Here is an 8,601-nt window from a genome sequence, read left to right as displayed (position 1 = left end):
AAGTGAAATGCTATTAGAAGTAATTAATTAATTAATTAATTAATTGGGAAATATTAATCGAGGTCGAACATTTAACCCCGAAGTAGTCACCACTAGGAAAATAATCTTCCAGGAAAAGGGAGATTTCTTTTTTCTTTCTTTCTTTCCCCCACAGAACAAACAAGGCGGGCATGGGGGGGGGGGGGACGGACGACGACGACGACGAAGACGACACCCAGCCCTGGAGAGAAGTAAACAAGCATATTACCTTAACGTGATTGCAATAAACAGGCCAGACAATTGACAGAAAAGGGAATTTGTTTAACCTCTCCTGCCCTTTCTCATTGAAACAAACCGGTCCCTTTTTGTTCCCGGGCGGCTTCAGAGGGAAGAGAACAGAATCCGGAGGTCAGGGGTCAAGAGCTTCGCCCATTCTCCTTGCTTTTATTTCCCTGCCCTTTTTCACTCAGGGGATCATCTTAAAAAAAAGGGGGGGTGAGGAAGGTCGCTTGATGACCCAGAAGTGTCCCTAGACATTCCATTACAGGATATGTGGATCTGGATAAGCCAAAGGATCCGATCAGTCAGGGGAGGGAGACCGAATCTTACCTTTCTAGGTCGGGGGAAGGAGGCAAAGAGACCTCCCAGACCATGCTAGGATGTTGCTGGTGGTATATTCTATTTGGCACCCAACTTCTCGAGCTCTTGATTTCATAGCTCCGAGCTTGGTTTAATTCTCTCGGTTGCAGCCCAACGTCCGTTCCACCCAACTCTTAGAAGCCCTTTGGCAGGAGAAGCCGGGCAGGAAAGGTTTATGGAATAAAGGAAGATGAAGAAATGGGCCAGGGCAGGGCGCGATGGGAAAGCATTCCGGGCAAAATTGAGGTCTATGAAGTCTCATTGATTTCAGAGAGAGAGAGAGAGAGAGAGAGAGAGAGAGAGAGAGAGAGAGAGAGAGAGAGAGAGATCCGTTTCGACGATCACAAGCACCAAAGACAGTTTTGAACTTTGGGTTGGATGGAGTCCCAACGTTTCGGTTCTGTTCTGCTTCTTCTTGAGAGTATAGTACATAAAGCCAAGCTATTTGAGAACACTCAAAATACAACCCAAAATTTCAAACTGCGTTGTTCTGATGTTTCTTTAAATATATATATATATAGAGAGAGCATGATACTTGCAAAACAGAACGGGAGAAGTGGTTTTTTTTTGAGGGGGGGGGGTTATATTAAGAAAAGCGATAAGAAAAGCGATCACACATCCACAATGTGGATATTCAGTTGCTCTATTGCGTGTGCATGCGTATTGCAATTTTGTCCATTCCTAACGCGGAGACTACGTTTGGCTCCATTCGCGTCTCAGGGAGTTCACATGAACATTGCTTCGTCAAGTACTGGAAATCTACATTAGACAACTTTCCCTGGTTTGCAAGGAGGGTGTGTGTGTGTTAGGTGGGGAAGTGGCAGAGGCGAAAGGCTGGACTTTGACAGCTTCGTGTTGAAAAGTTGTTCCAGTGTAGAAACTGAAGTATTTTGATTGCAACAGCAACGGGATATTATAAACTGGCCTCTTACACCCGCACATGTGTGCGTGTGATAGTCACTGTCCAAAATGCGGCGACTGTTGCTACACACGAGCACGTGCTTTCTCGCACACATTTACACAGGCGGGATAAAAATAAAACCAATCATGTATCGTCACTGTCAGTCACTTAGTCACACGTACACGCCAACAGATAGATGCACACACACACACACAAACACACAGGCGTGTTATAAAAAAAAATAAAAACAATTATACGAATGTAAATCGACAGTCCCTGTAATACATACACACCAATAGGTGTGCCTCCTTCCATCCATACTATTGGCGTGTTTATAAGGCAGGGTGTGTGTGTGTGTGTGTGTGTGTGTGTGTGTGTAACTTAGACCGACCTGTCTTTTTCTCCAGCCGTCTATCTCATCTGCCGTTCTTTATGGACACTGTTTTCACACAAACACACGCGAGCGCGAATAATGGAACTGGGTGCGTAAGGGAAACGGGGCTGAGTGAGGACGCAGACCTCAGATCAGAAAACTGCCCGTCGTCTCTCCCTTCCTCCGAACTGGGCTCCCCATCCGTTTATGGTGTGCACGCATCCCTTCCCCCGGTTCCGTCACCCCAGTCGTGAGGATAGTGTGCTCTGCCCGTGGGCAGAAATGCCCAGATAGCGCGCAGCGCGGAGGGAGCCTGAGCCCGTGGGGAAACTCTGGACTACTGGAAAGGGGGAGCGGAGGTTAGGGGGCAGGCAGGGGGCTGTGGATTTCTTCGCGTTAGCAGCGCCCCAACCGGGACAGGCGACCGCGAGCTCCGGAAGGCGGCGGCGGCCACAGAAGAAGCCTCGCTCCGCATCTGGCTCCGCAATCCAGTCCAGCGGAGCGTGTGGACGCCGCCTCGCTCGCATTGCCAAAACTCGGTTGGCAGGGCTGGAATGAGAACGGGGCAGCTTTCTCGAGGTGGTTCTTCAGTCTAGGCTACTAGGAGGGCTGGAATAAACCCCTCGATGGACGGAGACCCCCGCCTCTCTCTTCTCTCTCTCTCTCGAGGTGGGGCAAAGAGAGAAACCCCCATCCTTGAGAGTTTCCCCCACCTAGTGACACTCTTCGCCTTTTGGGACCCACGCCGCCTCTTCTTCCTGCCTTTTCGAGGACTTGGGATTCATCTCCCTTTTCTCCTTCCAAACTTTCCCCCAAGTCTGCGGACTCTCCATCCTTGGACGCCAACTATCGCCCCTCTCCGCCCACCCCAAATATTTCAGCGATGTTCCCCATCACTCACCCAACCTCTGCCTCTCTTCCTTCCTCAGCACAAGTCTGTAAGTTATTTCTCTCCCTCATTTATTCTTATAAGAAAAGGAAAAAGAGCGACGAGGCTTGTTATTATAGATATTCATATATTTATTAGGCGAGCATCGACAGCCAGGAGCCTCGGAGGAAAGGAGGCGCCGGGGGCTTTTTATAGGTGACGTATAGACCTACGTGGGGTGCTCTGGCCCCACATGGCCCCTGCTTACAGGCTTCCCACATCCTAAAATGACATTTCCCCGCAGTCCTCCCCGTCCTCCCGCCTCCCTCTGAGATGAGGAGGGAAGAGGGGCGGTGGAGGGAAATCAGCCTTCGTTGTTCTGCTCGGGAGATGAGCGACGGAGCTTCAGTTGCACAGAGAGACACAGAGACGGAGGAGCGCAGGGAGGGAGCTCTAAAAAGGACCCTCCATTTGTGGGAGGGGGAACGCTCAGGGGACCCCTCCTCCCAGGAAGAGAGATCGAGAGCTGAGATCCAGCAAAGCGGACGGGGTCGCCAACTCCTCTCCGGCAAGGTAAGGTCATCGCGGTTCCTATTGCGTGGCGTTTGCTTAAGACACAGTAGAGAGGGCAGAAAATGACTCTTCATTTCTTTCTTTCTAGAAGGGTTCTTGGCTAAGGAGCTGCGGAGATCTGGGGGTGTTTGTCTTGGGGGTACAGAAGAAGGCTAAATTTTCAACCTGGAATATAAATGATGATGGCGGGGTTGGGGGGGGGGGGCTTTCCCCACCACAACAAATCACAAGTCCTGTAGTGGAATTTCTGACCTTTTACTGTCTGAAATTGACTTGGGCTGCCGCAGTGGCCCCGGACACGTGTCTTCCTTCCTTCCGTTGAGGGAGTCTTAGGATTTAGAGGAGGGGGTGTGGAATACACACACGCGCGCTTGTGTGTTTGTGCATGCGCGGGTGTGCGTGAGTGTGAAACACAAGCCATTCTAAGGTTGCTGACTGACTCTGTCTGGATTGTCAAGAAGAGTTTTCTGGATCCTGACTCTGGGCAACTCATTGGCACATTTTTGTCGGGCACTTCTAGGTTTTTTTTTAGGAAGGGGAAGGATGCCCCTCTCCGTCTCTCACTCTCCATAGATGAAGGCCAGCTGAAGCTCTCTTAGGCAAAAACTTATTATCTGTGTGTTTGCGAGTGGGGAGAGACTTTACAGCACCTTGTATGCAGGAAGGAGAAGGGACAATATAGTAATTTCCTCCTTTAGGATTTTGATTGATTGATTGAAAAAAAAGAGTATCGACCCGCTTTTAAAATTGGGATATAAGGTATATATGGGAGCCCTTTCCCTCAGCTCCATATGAACTCTCCGTGCTTCGTATGGAGCAAGGGGAAAGTCGAGGGACAGCAATTTGTTGTTTGTTTGTTTTTTTAAGGCTGGGAGTAATATTTGCACACCGTTAATCCGGATCGCAGTCCGATATTCTCCTTTTCACACAAGGGAGGACATGGAGGAAACGTTCATTCACTCGTATGGGGGCTAGGGAAAGAGGTTGGGGACTGAGAGGGTTTGGTTGACCGTGAGAAGCAGATAACTTGTGAATTTTCTCCCCATCGTCCTCAGAGATGTTAGTCTGGTGGTAGTAGATTCCTGGCGCACTAGATAACGTAGTGGGCTGGGCCAGCACTGCCCTGGACCCTGTGTGGATGTGTATAGAAACTATGATACTGTATATTAGTTGGATATTATCCTTCCTTTTGTGAGTTTAGCAGAGTACACCCCTTGCAGTAAAAATAGGAAGATTGCACACCCAGCCCTGACTTTATGACTTTCTTATCTGTTATGTGTGCTTGTGTGTCTATATCAATATCTAAACAGATTACACACACGCAATCCCAAAGCGGATTGTTTCCTGCAACGCTCAACTATTCCCTTTCGAAAAGCACAGAGCAGTTTTACAAGCAAAGGTCGATCCACACAGACACACACACACACGCCGACTCCTCGCGCTGGAGGTCCCCGGTGGTGTGTGCCTTTAAACACACCCAGACACACAGCACACACCCGCCGCACCATGGTCACCATTGGAAAGTTGCCTTGGCAGAAACTTCACTCAATAGGGCGACAATGGAGCCCCCGGGGCGGGCGGGACAAAAGGGGTTGGAAGTAGTTGAACTGCCAGGCACGTCCACCCCCCCGGGTGCTTGAATTAAAAAAGAAGAAGGAGAAGGAGGAGAAAAAGAAATAATGAATGAGAGAGAGGGAGAGAGAGAAAGAAAAATGAAAGAAAAGAAATGTACGGGGGGAAGAGGGAGGGGGGAGCTAGAGAGGGACTTTTCTTTGCGCTGGTGAGAAAATACTCCGGGCAAAAAGTTGGTCCGGCGTCTTCATTTCAGCGCCAACGGAGCAAAGCTAATTCAATAGGAAACGCGAAGGTTTCCAAATAAAGAAGCGCTGTTAACGTGAAAAGTTCGTCTCTGGCGAATTAATTGTTAGGGCAAATAAACTCAGCCACGGAGAGACGGCAGTAGGTCGGGAATGGGATTATTACTATTATTTTCTCTTAACTGCTGGTTGACGTTTCCTCCGCAGTTACGCAATGATTTTTCAGTGCTCGTCCTTTCGCGGAGAGAGTTTAAATCTAACCCACACAACGCTATCTCAGATACTTCTGGGGGAAAGGAAGGATGTCATTTGCTGTTGTTGCTTTTATTTTTATTTTTTAAAAAAAATATTTATTTATTGTTTTTTTAAAAAAATAAAATACGACCCTTTGTCATAAAGCAAAATGAGACAGAAATCGTGGCAGGGCCTGGTGTTTTCTAAGAGAGCGCAGTGATACTCGGAGCATCTTCTAAATGGGAATTTGTATTTTCCCGTTCAGAAATCCGAAGCGATCAGCAAGATTTTTGTAGCTATCCCATCTATTGTATAGCTGCCTCTTCCGAAGTTTGGTTACTGCTAGCGAAGGTTTGAATACCTGTTCTTGTGGTTTCAACGTTTTATACCATAGCGCCTCTTTATTATCCCGTGTTGTGTGATCGTATATTTATATATTTATCTATACATACATACATACACACACACATATATATACATATATATGTATAATGTATATGCATGTGTGTGTGTGTGTGTATATGTGTGTATATATATATATATATACAGATTGAGTCTACAGTCCAAGCTGGGAAATATTAATGGCCCAGAGAAAAGAGTTGCAGAAGCAACGGTTGGTTAAATAATAATAATAATTTTTTAAGCGAAGCATACTGAAAAATGCAGATTATTTTTTGTGTGCATATGGAAAATAAATTCATTACATAACAGAAGGCTGAGCAGGAAAGAGAAACAAGACGTTTGGAGATAAAATAATAATAACAGGTGTACAGTGCAAGCTTAGACAGGTCTACTCAGAAGTAAGTCCTATGAAGTGGGCCTTATGACCAGATAAGTGGCTATAGGAGTGCAGCTGCAATTACTATAAAAAAGGGAGGGGATCCAAATACATAAATAAATAAGACAGCGACTAGAGTTGCTCGAGGCTAATGAAAGCACGGGGCGGGGGGAGACGTGGAATCAAGACGAGAGAGAGAAGAGAAACAAAACGGGAAGGAACTGATTTAAGGCTCCAAATGCTCGAATTCCAATTCAGATGTCCACACGCCCACATTCACCTAAACACAGCACCGCCTCGCACCGTCGGTTTTATTGGGGGTGGGGTGTCGTCTGTTCCAGCGCAACACTGGAATGGCCCGCAAGGGGTTAAACTGATTGCTCATGAACTTGGCCTGTCTGTCTGTCTGGATTTTGATGGATGGGGTAGACCCCGCTGGCAAGTTCAGGCGGCAAGACCTCCCCCGCGGCTTCGGCGGTCCTGGGAAGCAGACGACAGAGGGAGAGGGCGGGGGAAGGGGAGGGGGAGGGGAGGGGGGCGAGGGAGGGGAGGGGGAGACTTCACCTCCCCGTTACTCCCCCTCGCTTTACTACCGCAGCTTCCCACCCTTCTACCTCGCTGCAGAGGAGGGCGAAGTTGCCCGATCTCGGATAGAGAGCTGCTCTTCCCTTGGCCTCTTCAAGGCCCCTAATTCTCTTGGAATGGGATGGAGAGACAGGTAGAGGGGGAAGGTGGATCCACGCGATGGAAGGAGAAAGCAGGCTGGGAGAAAGCGGGGCTGGGTTTCAGCATTTGGACAGCGCCCGAGGCAAGGTACCCACGGTGGGCGAAGAGGGGCATGGAGCGAGAGGCAAGCGCAGAAAGCGGGGGGGGGGCAGTAGAGAAGAGGGTCTCTAGGGCGACCCCCTTCCTCCCTGGCTTTCAGATCCCACCGTGGGGGGGGGTGAAGTTGGGGAGGGGGCCTCTCTGGGTTTAAAAATGTGGGGTGGGGAAAGAGGTTTTCCTAGAATCCAGGTGCAAGCCCAACGTGCCCGCGAGCTGTTCCTCTGGCTTGCTCTATCTGCCCATCTGTTTACCGACCTATGGCGCGCACTCCATCTATCATCAGGAGAATTAACAGACAGACAGACAGACAGACAGACAGACAGACAGGATGTATGGGTGGCTATAAAGGCAACAAGGAGGGGAAGAGAGAGAGGGTCACCTAACCACTATCACAAAAATATCAGTTATGTCAAAGAGGCTATGATCATTATCCTTCCTGCTCCAAGACTTTTTCTCTTACTGAATCCCCCATCCCAAGATTCCGAAAGACTTGGGGGTCTGCTCAGCAAACCCCATTAGCCCCGTCCCACAATACCTCCTCTCAACGCCCTGCAAAGAATGCGGCAGAACCAACCACCCCCCCAAAAAAAACCCGCCTCTTTTACCTGCCCAGAATTCCACCCCGTTGGTCATTCCCCTATCCAGGAGGGTTTGAGGACTGGTGGGGGGCTGGTGGGGCAGGTGGGCGGGTATAGTGTTGGTTTTCTTCTTCTAAGCCTGCCTGAGCTGTTTTCAAAAGGCCGTCCTTATGCAAGCCTATCAGAATGGACTCCCTCTCCCGCTCCCCGCCCCGCCACAAGCCACTTTCCCTTTTTAATTGGAGCTCCACCGGAGTCTTAATTACAGGCTGAGAGAGGGAGGGCAGGCTGAGATTTCGGCTCGGTGGAGAAGCCTGGCCAAGCGCCCCCTCCCCTCCCCCTCCTCCTCGCCTCTCCCCCTCCTCATCTTCCTCCTCCTCCTCCTCCAGCCGCCCCTGATTGGCTCGAGTAAGACGCTGCTGCTCTGACGTCACCCAGCCTGCCAGCAGACCAGGCTTTCTTGGAAAACGACCAGAGCTTTTGGAGCTAAGAGGAGCTGGCTGGGCGCGCGGAAGGAAGCCCAGCGAGAGGCGCCCTCCTTCTCTTAAATCCCCCCTCCTCCCCACCCCTCTCTCCGCTCCCTCAGAGCCAGAAGGGGGAAAGGGGGGCCGGCCAGGAGGCCCACACAGCGAGACTGAAGCCGTGGATCATCCTCGGCTGGGAAATAAGCTACGCAGCAGCTCCAATCGCCTTTCGCCCCATCTTCTTCTCCTTTTTATTATTATTATTCTTGTTATTTTCTTGTCCACGGATTTCTTCTGCCTGCCTGCCTCCTCCATCACCCGTGCTTGGAGCTGCCGCGTGTAAGTGCTGATCTTGCTCTTCGCCGAGAATCCTGCCTGCCTGTCTTTCTTTTCTTTCGCTCCCCCACAACCACGGGGGAAGGCGTTAAAGGCTGTGGGTTTTTGGGCCCACCATCGTAGAAAAGAGAGATGGGGATTCGGTTGGGTTAGAGGCGGTGGAGACGGCTATGGAGTGATGGCGCTGCTCGCCTTTGAAACAGCGTCTGGCGTGAGGTGGGGGGGCGTTCAGGGGG

General features: G+C 50.0%; 1 long non-coding RNA gene across 2 annotated transcripts in view; it reads left to right on the top strand.

Moving 5' to 3' along the window:
- The first annotated feature begins 3,021 nt into the window (after positions 1-3,021).
- LOC308573898 overlaps positions 3,022-8,601 on the top strand; it is a 98,783-nt gene continuing 93,203 nt past the window's right edge. The window contains exon 1 of one of the 2 annotated variants that reach the window (XR_014002177.1): positions 3,022-3,333. This is a non-coding gene — a long non-coding RNA (uncharacterized lncRNA). Of the gene's footprint in view, positions 3,334-8,064; positions 8,369-8,601 lie in introns of those variants that run through there. The other variant, XR_014002178.1, reaches the window with a different exon arrangement.

The sequence above is a fragment of the Podarcis bocagei genome (genome assembly GCF_964188305.1).
Source record: "Podarcis bocagei genome assembly, chromosome: 14".
Lineage (NCBI taxonomy): Eukaryota > Metazoa > Chordata > Lepidosauria > Squamata > Lacertidae > Podarcis > Podarcis bocagei.
This window is presented reverse-complemented; position numbering and strand designations above follow the sequence as displayed.